Below are 13,971 nucleotides of genomic sequence, written 5' to 3'. Positions count from 1 at the left end.
AAAGGCCAAAAGTTCCTTAGACTTACTCTGCAAAATTGTGGGCTGGACCAAGTTTCTCACCCCAAAAGCTGCCGCCAGATGCCTCTCTGTTCCGACTCTCCCCTTTTGCACATCCATCCACAAGAGGTGCTGTTCCTCCTCCAGGCTCCTGGACAGAAACATGTGTCCAGAATGTTTGGGGCCCCCAATGCCAATTCAACCTTTTTGGCCCCACAGATCCGCTTCCATTTTCTAAACAGCTGTGCTAAACAGCAAGGTTTTTTACCTGTGTTTCCAAAGGGGCTTTGGAGGGCTGTCCATCTTCACCCTGAATAGTGGGTGGCAGCCTGAGGCCCCCAAAGTCCCACAGATCTGAAGAAAGAATCTGGCATGAGGAGGTGCGGAGGGCAGGAGGACTTCCCTGGTTCTTACCCCACAGGGCCCCGCCGGGCTCCTCCCCGCTCCTCCCCCTCCTCCCCGCTCCTCCCGCTCCTCCCCGCTCCTCCCGCTCCTCCCCGCTCCTCCCGCTCCTCGCCCTCCTCCCCCTCCTCGCCCTCCTCCCCGCTCCTCCCCCTCCTCCCCGCTCCTCCCCCTCCTCTCTGCTCCTCCCCACTCCTCCCCGCTCCTCCCGGCTCCTAGCGCTCCTCCCCGCTCCTCCTGCTCCTCCCGGCTCCTCCCGGCTCCTTGCGCTCCTCCCCACTCCTCCCGGCTCCTCCCCGATCCTCCCGGCTCCTAGCGCTCCTCCCCGCTCCTCCCGCTCCTCCCGGCTCCTCCCCACTCCTCCCCGCTCCTCCCCGCTCCTCCCGGCTCCTAGCGCTCCTCCCCGCTCCTCCCCGCTCCTCCCGGCTCCTCCCGGCTCCTAGCGCTCCTCCCTGCTCCTCCCGCTCCTCCCGGCTCCTCCCGGCTCCTCCCCGCTCCTCCCGCCTCCTCCCGGCTCTCCCCCGCTCCTCCCGGCTCTTCCCCCTCCTCCCGGCTCCTCCCACTCATCCCGCTCCTCCCCGCTCCTCCCTCTCCTCGCCCTCCTCCCGCTCGACCCCCTCCTCCCGCTCGACCCCCTCCTCCCGCTCCTCCCGCTCCTCCCCGCTCCTACCCATCCTCGCCCTCCTCCCGCTTGTCCCCGCTCCTCCCCGCTCCTACCCATCCTCCCGCTCCTCCCGCTCCTCCCCCTCCTCCCGCTCCTCCCGCTCCTCCCCCTCCTCCCCCCCGCCCGCTCCCCCTCCTCCGCTCCTCCCCCTCCTCCCGCTCCTCCCGCTCCTCCCCCTCCTCCCGGCTCCTCCCCGCTCCTCCCCGCTCCTCCCGGCTCCTCGCCCTCCTCCCGCTCGACCCGCTCCTCCCGCTCCTCCCCGCTCCTCCCCCTCCTCCCGCTCCTCCCGCTCCTCCCGCCTCCTCCCCGCTACTCACGCTCCTCCCGGCTCCTCCCCGCTCCTCCCCGCTCCTCCCCGCTCCTCCTCCCGCTCCTCCCGCTCCTCCCCGCTCCTCCCTCTCCTCGCCCTCCTCCCGCTCCTCCCCCTCCTCCCGCTCCTCCCCGCTCCTCCCGCTCCTCCCCCTCCTCCCGCTCCTCCCCCTCCTCCCGGCTCCTCCCCGCTCCTCCCCGCTCCTCCCCCTCCTCCCCGCTCCTCCCCCTCCTCCCCCTCTTCCCGCTCCTCCCCGCTCCTCCCCCTCCTTTCCGCTCCTCCCGGCTCTTCCCCCTCCTCCCGGCTCTTCCCCCTCCTCCCGGCTCTTCCCCCTCCTCCCCGCTCCTCCCCCTCCTCCCACTCCTCCCGGCTCCCCGAGTGGAGCGCTCTCCTAATAAACCTCCCCCCTTTGACCCATCGTGGTCGCTGTGGGAAGGGGAAGCAAGGACTAGAGCTTGTTCCAGCTGGAAGGGGACACAGTGGTCCCCGAAGCACAGAGGAGACTGAGGAGGGGCGGGACTGGAAGGTTCCAGCTCAGGGACCCCCACAGTGGAAGGCGCACCCCATACATTCTGCTTCCCTGGGTTCCCGCTCTTCAAAAGTAGAACATAGAAAATATACGTATCTACAACTAAACATTTTTTAAATTGAATGTTGCTCATGATTACTTGGGTCCTAAATGTCAGAAAACTGAATGTTGCCTTGTGGTTACTTATTAAGTGATGGAAAAGGCCCCTTGGCTGAGTTACTGGAACCGCTGGGCGCGGGCCGGCGCACGGCCCGTCACACCGCGGAGGAAGGCGCGCGGGGACAGGAATGACCGAAGGGCTGAAGCGCTGGAGCTCCTCCGGGCCTCCTGGGTCAGCCTCGGTGTTTGCATTTCTTGTCCCCTCGCCCCCTCCAGGAAAAGGCGGGAACATATAATCGTTCAGAGAAGAGTAATATGTTAGCAACCTAAGAGAACACGTCAGGGTAGGAGGCTGGCCAAGGGCTGTGCTGGATGCTCCCCCCAGAAGGAGGCAGCGCAGAAGCCCTGTTCCGGAGACTGGTTTCCAGAAAGGGGGTCGCATCAGCTTTCACGCACGGGATGCTTATTTGCTGGAGATTCACGCCTGAGCAGAGAAAATGTTTTCTAAAGAGCAAATGCCACTTCTGAGTCTGGAGAGCACCAGAAGTCAGATGGGGGCGGTTAGAAATCTCCCCGGGTTCCAGGGGTGTTTAGGACCCGCGCGCAGGTGCGGTGAGGACTGTCCCAGCGGTGATGGGCATGTTTAGTTCAGTGGTTTTTATTTATTTTAAAAGGGTATTGAAAAATAGATATCACATCAACTTTGTCTTTTGCACACTTTTGTATTGCTTACAATGACGCTCAAGCGAGATTTAAATGTGAAAAATGAGTCCACCTAGAGATTCTAAGAGAATATCAGTACTTGTAAATTATTTCAAGAAGTCACATTGTAAAGATAATAGCATTTGAATAAATAATACTTGTTGCTCTAAATTTTAATTACATATTTAAATAATGCACACAATGTCGAAGAGAGTGTATGTGTGATTAAAGGTTGGGGTACACTGAACTAAGACGCCTTTCCTGCCCCCTATCCCTGACAATAGCTGGTAAAGTAAGTGCCTCATTTTACAGAAAGGGCAGTTTTGTAGCAGGAAGTTGGGGCGCCTGGCATAGGATGAACTGGGGCTGTCTTTTCCCTGACACTTCCTAGTCATGCAGCCTTAACAAGGTACTCACCGCCCCCTGTTTCCCATCTAGAAGGTGGGCATACAATGCCTGTCCCTTAGGATCACTCCGAGGATCACCTGAGCTGATGCACGGGAAGCGTCAAGCGCCTAACATGTGGCATTTGAATGAGAGTCTAGGTGAAGGTCGGCCAGATCTTGACACACAATCCCACATTCCTGGTGCTTCTTTCTAGAAGTCTTGCAGTACCCGCTGCTTCTCGTCTCTTTCCCCGTTTGAAGTGATGAGCTCCCATCTCTGTGCTCCTTTTGGTGGAAAAGAAAAAAAAAACCCAAACATCTGGGCTCAGTGCCAGTGGACAGCTCACCATCCACGTGAGCTGGGCACACTCTGGGAGTTGCATCACCTCTCTGACGCTCAGCTTGGCATCAGATTGCGAGGAGAGGCCTTGAAATCTGAAAGGGCCGGATTAAAATCCTGGTTTTGCCTCTCGGTAGCTATTCAACCTTAAGCTAGTAACTTTTGGTTTCTGAGCCTCGGTTTCTTCATCTTCAAAATGGGGAGTGAAAATAACTTCTTCTTGGAAGCCCTCCCTGATCACCCTTCCTGGCTGGAGGAGAGGCCCTGCCCAGCCCTGCTCACCCTGTGCTCACCCTGCGCTGTCCCATGACCCTCGAGGCCAGGAAGTTGTCCTGTTGGAGCTGTGTATCCCTGGAAACCAGCAGAGGGCTGGGAGCATGGTGGATCTCAGGAGATGTTTGTTGAGTAAGTAAAAAAAAAAAATATATATATATATATAAATAAATGTTCTTCAGAAAATAACACGTGTTGGAGAGAATATGGAGAAGCTCAAATCCTTGTGCACTGCTGGTGGGAATGCGAAATGATACAGCCACTGTGGGAGGGTCCTCAAAGATTAAATGTAGAGTTACATGTGACCTAGCAATCCCACATATACCCCAAAGAATTGAAAGCAGGGTCTCAAACAGATTTGGTACGCCCATGTTCGTAGCAGCATTATTCACAATAGCCAAAGGTAGCATCCACCCAAATGTCTGTTCATAGAAGGATGAATGGGTAAATATAATGTGGTCTATACATATCATGGAATATTATTCAGCTTTAAAAAGGTAGGAAATTCTGACACACTCTACATCAATGAACTTCGACAACATTATGTTCAGTGAACTAAGCCAGTCACAAAAGAACCACCACTGTGTGATTCCACTTATAGGAGGTCCCCAGAGGAGTCAAAGTCAGAGGCAGAAAGTAGTGATGGCTGCCAGGGGCGGGGCGGGGGGAGGGCAGAGTAACTGTTCAATGGCCACAGAGTTTCAGTTTGTCAGGATGAAAAGGTTCTGGAGATGGATGGTGGTGATGTTTGCACAGCACTGAACTGTAGACTTCAAAATGTACCCTTTACTTTTTGTGTATTTTACCACAATTAAAAATACATATCAACATTCTTTTCCTTCCTGTTTTCAAGCAACCCCAATGTTACCATTCACATGTGGGTGAACAGTACGGGCAAAGACAAAGGGTGAGCCTGGAGGAACGCAGGGGATGGAGGGGAGGGAGGGAGGTCATGCCGCTCAGGGAAGGAAATCCCCACACACCCTTAAAGGGGCATACTAGTTTAGGGCTACATTTTGTTCCCTTTTCACCCCAACTTCTGGTCACAAAATGTACAGTTATTAGAAAAATTGTGGAAATACAAAAGAAAACAGAAGGAAATTAGAAACGCCATCACTGACCTGGAGATACAATTTGCACTTCTGACTATAATTTTTAAAATTTTTATGTGCATGAATTCCATACAAATTTTACAAAATTGATCACATTGGTTTAAAAACATTTCTTTTCTTTATTGATTTTAGAGAGAGAGGAAAGGAGAGGGAGAAAGAGATAGAAACATGAATGAGAGAGAACATCGACTGGCCGCCTCCTGCATGTCCCCCCGTGGGGACTAGACCCACTACATGGGCATGTGCCCTGACCAGGAATTGAACTGGTGACCTCTTGGTGCATGGGTCGACACTCACCCACTGAGCCACACTGGCTGACTCTACCTTTATTTCTTACCATCCCTCTCTGATCCCTTCCCAGGCGCTTCTCCTCTGTCCTGGAAGACTTGGCTGCCATGTGACCCTGGCTGCACGCTCCTCTCTGGGGGTCGCAGCTACACCATCTTCTCCTTCTGGGAACATTTCTTCACCTCCTACACTAGGTCAGGAGGCTTTCTCATGTGTCCCCTCTGTCTGGTCTGTGAAGGATAATGCTGAGACATAGAAAAAGATGCCCCCAGGACACCGCCCTGGCTTGCTCCCCTGCAGCTGGCCGTGGTGTTCACTGCCGCAGGGCAGAAAGCGTCTGACCTGGCCGTCTACGCCTCTTTTGTCTTCCAAAGACACTGGTTCTCAGGGAAGAAACAGAGGACTCGTGGCATCCGGGAATTTCAGGAGACAAACCCTTTCACTCCTGGCCTCCCACCCGGGCCAGAGAAGGCTGTTCAGAGCCGAGGAGAGAAAGTGAGAAGACATGAGAGCAGACTTCAGCTGCTGGCTGACAGGAGAGCTACCCTCTGCCCCCGGGAGAGCCTCTGAGTGGCAGGGGATGGAGGACCTGAGAAAAGTTTGCTGGAAAGAACAGGGAAGGAGCTCAGGTAACAGGGACAGCTAGGTAGGACCGAAGGGTAACTCCATGTGGGGGCCAGTGACAGGGACTGAGAGTGGCCTCCGGCCAGATCTGACGAAGACCGGTGAGGACCCTGCTCCTCCCCCGCCTCTCCCCCGCTCCTCCCCCTCCTCCCCCCTCCTCCCCCGCTCCTCCCCCTCTTCCCCCCTCCTCCCCCTATTCCCCCCGCTCCTCCCCCCTCCTCCTCCGCCTCTTCCCCGCTCCTCCCCCTCTTCTTCCTCTCTCCCCTCCTCCTCCCCCGCTCCTCCCTCTCTCCTCCCCCTCTTCCCACCTCTCCTCCCCCTCTTCACCCCACTCCTCCCCCGCTCCTCCCCCTCTTCCCCCTCTCCTCCCCCACTCCTCCTCCACTCCTCCCCCTCTCCTCCCCCTCTTCCCCCTCTCCTCCCTCTCCTCCCCCCTCCTATCTCGCCCCTCCCCCTACTCCCCCCGCTCCTCCCCCTCTTCACCCCGCTCCTCCCCCTCTTCACCCCTCTCCTCCCCCTCTCCTCCCCCTTTTCCCCCGCTCCTCCCCCTCTTCCCCCCGCTCCTCCCCCTCTCCTCCCCCTCTTCCCCCCGCTCCTCCCCCTCTCCCCCCTCTCCTCCCCCTCTTCCCCCTGCTCCTCCCCCACTGCTCTTCCTCCCCCTCTCCTCCCCACTCTTCCCCCTCTTCCCCCCTCTCTCCCCCCTCTCCCCCCTACTCCTCCCCCACTCCTCCCCCTCTTCCCCCCTCTCTCTCCTCCCTGCTCCTCCCCCTCTTCCCCCCACTCCTCCCCCTCTTTCCCCCCTGTCCTCCCCCTCTCTTTCCCCTCTCCTTCCCCTCTCCTCCCCCTCTCCCCGGCCTCTCTCCCCAGGCACCCTCCCCTGGCACCCTCCTGGGCACGCAGAAGCAATGTCACACCTGGTCCCAGCACAAGGAAAGGGGAGGGACACAAAGCTAATTGAGACTGAGTTTCCATCACCCTAGTGTAGTGGGAGCTAAAGTGAAAATTACGTTATTAAAGAAAATCTGAATTGTATTTCTTGAGAACTTTAGCTATGGACTTAGCTATGTCTACTGTACACCACTGGCCATTCTTTACCGTAATTGCCTGAATATTCGTTTTCCTTTGCTAATATGCACTAGATAAGATCTGGGGTCGCCACTGTAGGTCAGCCCCCGGAGCAGCGCCTAGCCCTTAGTGGGCCCCACATCAGGAGCGTGGATGGGCCAGTCCAACACGCCCAGCAGTGTCCAGTCGGCTATTCATTAAATGACAGCCATCTATAGAATTAAATGCTGTCTAACCATTTGCGATTCTGTATGGTATATAAATATTTTATGGAGAAATGTTTGTTACTTTGAGTACAAAGAAAGCAAGTTTCAAAACAATGTGATCGGCCTGGCTGGTGTGGCTCAGTGGTTGAGCATCGACCCAAGCCCCAAGAGGTCACCAGTTCGATTCCCGGTCGAGGCACATGCCCAGGTTGTGGGCCCGATCCCCAGGGTGGGACAGGCAGGAGGCAGCCAATCGATGTTCTCTCTCATCCATGTTTCTATCTCTCTCTCCCTTCCTCTCTCTAAAATCAATAAAACAAACAAACAAAGAAATGGGGGGAAAAGCTACTTAAAACAAAAAAAGAAGTAGAGGTAGAGGTTTCAGACAGATGATTGTGGAAACCTGACCTGGGAGGAGAGGAATTAGGAGGCAAAGGGTGTTATGTTTACTGAGGTGATTCTCTCTCAACTCATTATTAGGCCCAAGCCTTTGGGAAAAGGAGAAAAAATGAGAATTATAATTCACCCAAAGAAGAGAAACAACAGGTTTTAAGGAAAATAAAACATCCATGATTTGAACCTCACAGATTCCAAATTTTTTACCATTCGCTCAAGTACTGAGATAAAATGAGAGCCCGAGACGGAGGTGGAGGCCACCCTGCCGACCCAGCCCCTCTGGCCCCGCCGGCCTCGCGGAGCGGCTCCCTCGGGGGGCCTGGTTCTGCGGGGCGCCGGCACCCTGGGGCTCCCAGCTCTCCACGGACTCAGAAGACACATGTAGCTTGTCCTACAAAAACTTGAGCTGTTCTAAGCCCTGGGATTTCTTTCCAGAAGCCCGCTTAGAATTGACGGTGTTTTCCGGCGCGGACGAGCACTTGCTAGCACCCTTCACATTGGCGTATTTCCTCGTCGGCGAATATGTGCTTTAAGGAAACGGAGCCCAATCCAGTCAAAGCGCCACACTGTATAGAGAAAGTTTATCACCGTCGGCACCTGAGAGAGGCATAGCATTATGGAAGAACATGTTCCAGGGCTAAAACTCCCTTTGACACTCTCTTTGAGCGAAGAGGAGTTGATTTTTTTCTTGGGAAAGCTTGCTTACGTGTCCTGGCTGAAGCCCATCCATACCTGCTGAGTAGACAGAGCCCCCAAAGCAGTATGGTCATTTATTTTCCCACTATTTCTATTTAGTTACCACTGATTAAATGCAAAATTATTCTAATTTGACAGTCTGGGGCTCCAAGTTCAGCAGCAAGAATTTCCCCAGCACAGGTGCGGCCCGCCCTGGCTAGTGCTGCCACCGGCCGCTGAGGAGTTGGTGCGGCTGAAGGGCTGGTCTCGTCTGAGAAATGGCCACACAGACAGAAGGGTGGAGCCCTGGTCCGCTGCAGACATGCTGCCCGCAGACAGAGGGACACCAGGGGCCACGGGGATTTCATCACGTGAGCGCCCCTTCCCACACACACTTCTGTGCAACACTTCACACTCAGGGCCCCGGCTGACCTATATCCTCTCCCCTTTAAGCAGGACAAAATCAAAAGAGCTGTGGAATAACAGGAACACTGGCACCGTCTCCTTGAGCCACTGGGCCTGCTAAGGGAGAGGAGGGGCGCGAGGACAGTCACCACACTCCCGATGGGTTTCCTCGGCAGGAGGAACTGCCCGGCACTAGGACAAGTTTTGCCTTCTTTTCATAACAAGCTAAACACTTTGAAATCTGATTTCAAGGACACATATGACAACCAGGAAGGAAGCAGGCTGCCGAAGCAACCTTGCTCAGAAACGCACCAGAAGGAGGAAGTATTTAAAAAGCTACCAAGATGAGTGTTAATAACACACACACAGCTCATACGTTATTTTTTGAAAAGTCTTTATTTATCAACTATCTCAAACACTGGATTATCGCCTGAGTTAGGAAGCAATTTACAGCACTGTGTTTGGCATGATTATGCACAACCACTGTCTATGGGATGATCTGCCTAGTTCTCGAGACACCCGTGCCTGAGATGCTTGGTGACAGGAACGAAGCAGCACATCCCTGGACTGTCAGGGGAGCTGCCTGGTCCCACCCACCTGTAAAGCAGGGATGCAGGAGAGTGAACCCCAGTACCTATGAGGTCCCTTCTATCCCAAAGAGTCTAAAGCAACATGTGCGTTTGTGTGGAGGACTGGCTGTGGCCTTCCTTCTCTCTTCCGCATCTCCTCCACTTCAGCTACATTTCGCACGCCTGCTGTCCTTAAGCAATGACACAAACGCCAGGAAGCAGACCTGCGCTGCGTCCTGTGGACAAGCTACTCAACAGCAGCGAACCAAGGGTGAATGCGATGCACCTGCATCGACGTGGCTCGATCTCAGGCAAGGCAGTGAAAAGCGAGCCGCAGAGCAACCTCGGGGGTAGGCCCGCCCAGGGCAACGGTTACAGGGCTGTTTAGATGCTGCGTTAGGGCTGCTGGCCTTCATCTGTCAGCTACACACCTTCCAGGGAGATACAGAAATAAAGCCTTAAAGCTCACAGCCTTCAGAAAGAACGCACCTGTGGAGACAGGGGAGGACTGTCATCACAGAAGGGGAAGGGGGTCTGAACTCTGTCTGTGCTTTTACTAGAAAAATAACGGATGCCCCTAAAACAATTCTTGAGCTTTCCTGGTATAAGAACGAGCCTTCTCTGGAGATACCTACCCACCCGCACAGCTCGGTTCTCAGACAGAGCCCTTAGCAGACCCCGCCCAAGACCCCCCGAGCCACGCCTGCTCTGGGTCTCCCTGCAGGGAGCCGGATGGAAAAGCTCACTCATGCCTCAGCCCAGAGCACAGCTTTCTCTGAGCACAAAGCTGGACAGACCTGTGCTTAAGTGACAACCACACTGTCATGCCGCTCATTCCACTGTAGGGTTTTACATGTTTTCTTCCAATGGAGCAGGCTCTTCCTCACTCAAACAGTCTCTTCCTAGCTCGCTGGGTTCTGCAGAGAGTGACTAACTGCCCTGCTCTGTCTCAGACCTGGGGGGTTCCAAGGCTTCGGCTTGAAATGGGTTGGTCCCCCTGGTTCTCTACAGTGTTCCAGAAGACATCAATGACTGCCCATGGTTGTACTAAGTTACAAGAACAAGAAATAAGCCAAGAAATCCACCTATGAGACAAGTATTTTTTCCCACCCGCAATGCAAAGATTTTCTGTTTGTTTGTTTTTGTTAATCCTCACCTGAGGATATTTTTAGAGAGAGTGGAAGGAAAGAAGGGCAGGGGGAGAGAGAGAGAGAAACATCGATGTGAGAGAGACACATCGATTGGTTGCACAAGCCCCGACTGAACTTACAACCCAGGTGTGTGCCCTTGACCAGGAATCGAGCCCGTGGCCTTTAGGCGTGTGGGCAATGCTCTAACTATGGAGCCAAACTGGCCAGGGCTGTGATCCAAAGCTTTTTGACACAACAGGTGCGTAAACGCTGTCATAGCATCTTTCACTGAGAGCAAACGAGTTTGTTCTGGTTTGTGAATCCCATTTTATGAAGTCAGGGAATGGGGTAGCCATCCCTTTCCGAAGTCCTGAGACACTGTTCAGGAGTCTTCACTCTGAATATTTAGTAATTGGTTCATTAACTAGCCACCTTCTGGATCCCTTGAAATTAAAAAGTTAGCATAGTTGCCCTGGCCGGTTTGGCTCGGCGGTTAGAGAGTCGGCCTGCGGTCCAGAGAGACACGGGTTCGGTTCCCGCTAAGGGCGCGTGCCTCGGTTGCAGTTTGTCCCCAGCCCTGTTTGGGGTCGTGCGGGAGGCAGCCACTCGATGTGTCCCTTTCACGTCGATGTTTCTCTCTCTCTCTCTCTCTCTCTCTCCCTCTGACTCTATCTGAACAAAATATGGAAAAATGTCCTTGGGTGAGGATTAAAAAAATAATAAATAAAAAAGTTAGCATAGTTGAGCATAATCGAGAGATGGAAAAATGGCCCAAGCCAACAGTATTTTTCCAGAAAATGTAACTCCTGTGTTAAAGCAGATTAATATTTAAGAAGAGAGAGACAGAAAGAAAAAGAGGAAGAAAAAAATCCTCAACAGCAATTGAAATCAAGCATCTATGGAGGATTATCGTAAGTGAAATAAGCCAGCGAGAAAACGACAAATAAATACCATGTGATCTCACTTATATGTGTAATCTAAAGTACAAAATAAACTGACAATCAAAACGGGGCCAGAAGCCTGGGTGCAGAGGACAGACTGATGAGTCCCAGGGTGGGAGTAGGGGTGGGAAGAGATTGACAAGAACTTGCGTACAGATACGCACAGCCCGTGGACACCGACAATAGTGTGGTGAAGGCCTGGGGTGGGGCAGGGGCTGGGACGAGGGGGGGAGAGTGGAAAAATTGGGGGACATCTATAATACTGCCAACAATAAAATAATAATAAAAATATAAACAAATAAAAGAGTAGCAAATACTGCCTCATTACTGTGTGGTGCCTGGGTGCCAGCTTTGGGGCTGCCGTCAGAGTCCCTGTCTACAGGCAAACGCACTATAAATGTGCCTTGCACCGGACATATTTCTGGAAGTGCAGCATGTAAATTTAAATTTATGAAATGTATTATTTCCACACACGCACGCACACGCACACACAAAGAAGCTACAAGCCTGGGACAGACCCCCAGAGTCTCCTGGAGCAGGGCTTCAAATACTCTATGGTGAGGGGGGCTGCACTCGGGGCGAGTCACAGTGGTGCTTTGAAGTCATCATTTACCCGTTAGGATAATATACCCCAAAATACTCTGCATCTATAAGATGTATAAATCTCCACAGTCCATGAGAAACACAGTTTTCTGTCCAAAAGTATATTCCTCGTGACTGGCTCACCAAACACTGCACACGGCCTGCCCGCCCCGCCGGGGCCGCACACGGCCTCGTGGAGCAGGGTGCCTGCCTGCTCGTCCAAGGAGCACCGAGGGCCCGAGGCTCCGCGAGGTTCTTAAGTTTGTGTGTCTTTATTTATTTATTTATTTTGTAATCCTCATCCCGAGGACATTTTTTCAATATTTTGTTCAGATAGAGTGGGAGGGAGGGAGAGAGAGAGAAACATCGATGTGAAAGGACACATCGAGTGGCTGCCACCCGCACGACCCAACCAGGGCCGGGGACAAACTGCAACCGAGGTACATGCCCTTAGCGGGAACCGAACCCGGGTCTCTCTGGACCGCAGGCGGACACTCTAACCACTGAGCCAAACTGGCCAGGGCAAGTTTGTATGTATTTATAGAAAAGTGAAATGTGTGGGAAGAGTAAGTCAAACTCTTCCTTTGAAGACTTTGAGGGATGAGCATTTGCCCTTTTATACTGTTCACGTTTTCTGTAGTTATTATGAATTATTTGATCATTAAGAACGAAACAACCAGGACATCCCAGCACTCCATTGCTTGCTAAACTGGAAAAATGCTGTGATCTCTCTAATGTAAGGAATACATACAGTGTGTTGGATGAACTGCAAAGCAGAGATCAGAATAAGAGTGGTATATATTTGAGAACTTTTGCTGAGGCTGAAAGTAATAGCAATTATTTTGTAGTATGACGAAAATATCAGATGTTTAAATATCTGTACTTTCCCCAAAACAAGCAAGGTTACTTAAGCAAGTAGAGATCTCAATGATTCTATAAAAAGATGTATTAGAAAAAAGTCCAGTAATGTGAAGGCCTTGTCAAACCGTTATTGGCATGAGGAACCATATAATATACCGAATAAGCAGAAACAGCCCACTGACTCTGCGGTTCTGCCGTCCGCGAAGTCCTGTCGTTGTGGTTCCTAGCAGAGGTCACCAGTTCGGAAGCACTGGCCCCTTCTCTTTAGTGTTGTCATGGCTAACTCACTGGCAGTCAAACAAAACAAACAGGATAAGAGGGCAATGTCACCGAATTTCCAAAATATATCTTTAGTACTTGGATGGTTGACCTGTCATTTTTTTTTCTTCTTTAAGAAAAAAAGTGTAGGCAATAATTTCTACTGAGTAAGATAAGAAGAGAAACACATACGCATCTTAATTACTCAATCCTGGGTTGTAGGAGAAAATGAGGGACTCGTGGGTCTGGCTCTGAAGGCAAGGCAATCAAAGGCAAAAACAGACAACTGAGACTAATCTAACTGCAAAGTTTCTGCACCTTGAGGGAAACCACCACCAAACCAAAAAGGCAACTTACTAAATGGAAGATCTTTGCAAATCATACATCTGGCAAGGGGTTAATAGCCAAAATATATGAAGAACTCATACAACTCAACAACATAAAAACAAGCCACTGGATTTAAAAATGGGCAGAGAATCCGAACAGACATTTTCCCAAGCGAGACATACAGATGACCAGCAGGCAAACGGAAAGACGCACACCATTAATTATTAGGGAAATACAAAATTAAACCACAATGAGGTCTGTTAGGTTGGCTACTGCCAAGAAGAAAACAAAGATGCTGTGAGGGTGTGGAGAAAAGGGGAGCCTTGATGCTGGCGGGGACACAAGTGGGCGCGGCCACTGGGGAAACAGTATGGAGGTTCCTCAAGCAGGTAAGACTATAGCTACCTTATGACCCAGCAATTCCACTTCTGGGTATTTACATGAAGAAAACTAAAACATTAATTTGAAAAGATCCCTGCTCCCTGTATTCACTGCAGCATTATTTACAACAGCAGAGAAATGGAAACAACTTAAGTGTCCATCAGTGATGAATTGATAAAGAAGATGTGGTACACACACACACACACACACACACACACACACACACACACGGGAATATTATCTAGTCATAAAAAAGATGTTGCTATTCATGACAACATGGATGGACTTTCAGGGTATTGTGCTAAGTGAAATAAGTCAGATGGAGAATGACAAATACCGTACCGTTTCATTCACATGTGAAATCTAAAAGCAAAACAAACAACCTAACAAAAACAAACTCATAGATAAGGAGAACAGATTAGTGGTTACCAGAGAGGACAGGCTGGGGG

Source organism: Molossus molossus, unplaced genomic scaffold (genome assembly GCF_014108415.1).
Source record: "Molossus molossus isolate mMolMol1 unplaced genomic scaffold, mMolMol1.p scaffold_m16_p_12, whole genome shotgun sequence".
Lineage (NCBI taxonomy): Eukaryota > Metazoa > Chordata > Mammalia > Chiroptera > Molossidae > Molossus > Molossus molossus.
The sequence above is the reverse complement of the archived record's forward strand: the minus strand, read 5'-3'. Positions refer to the sequence as shown.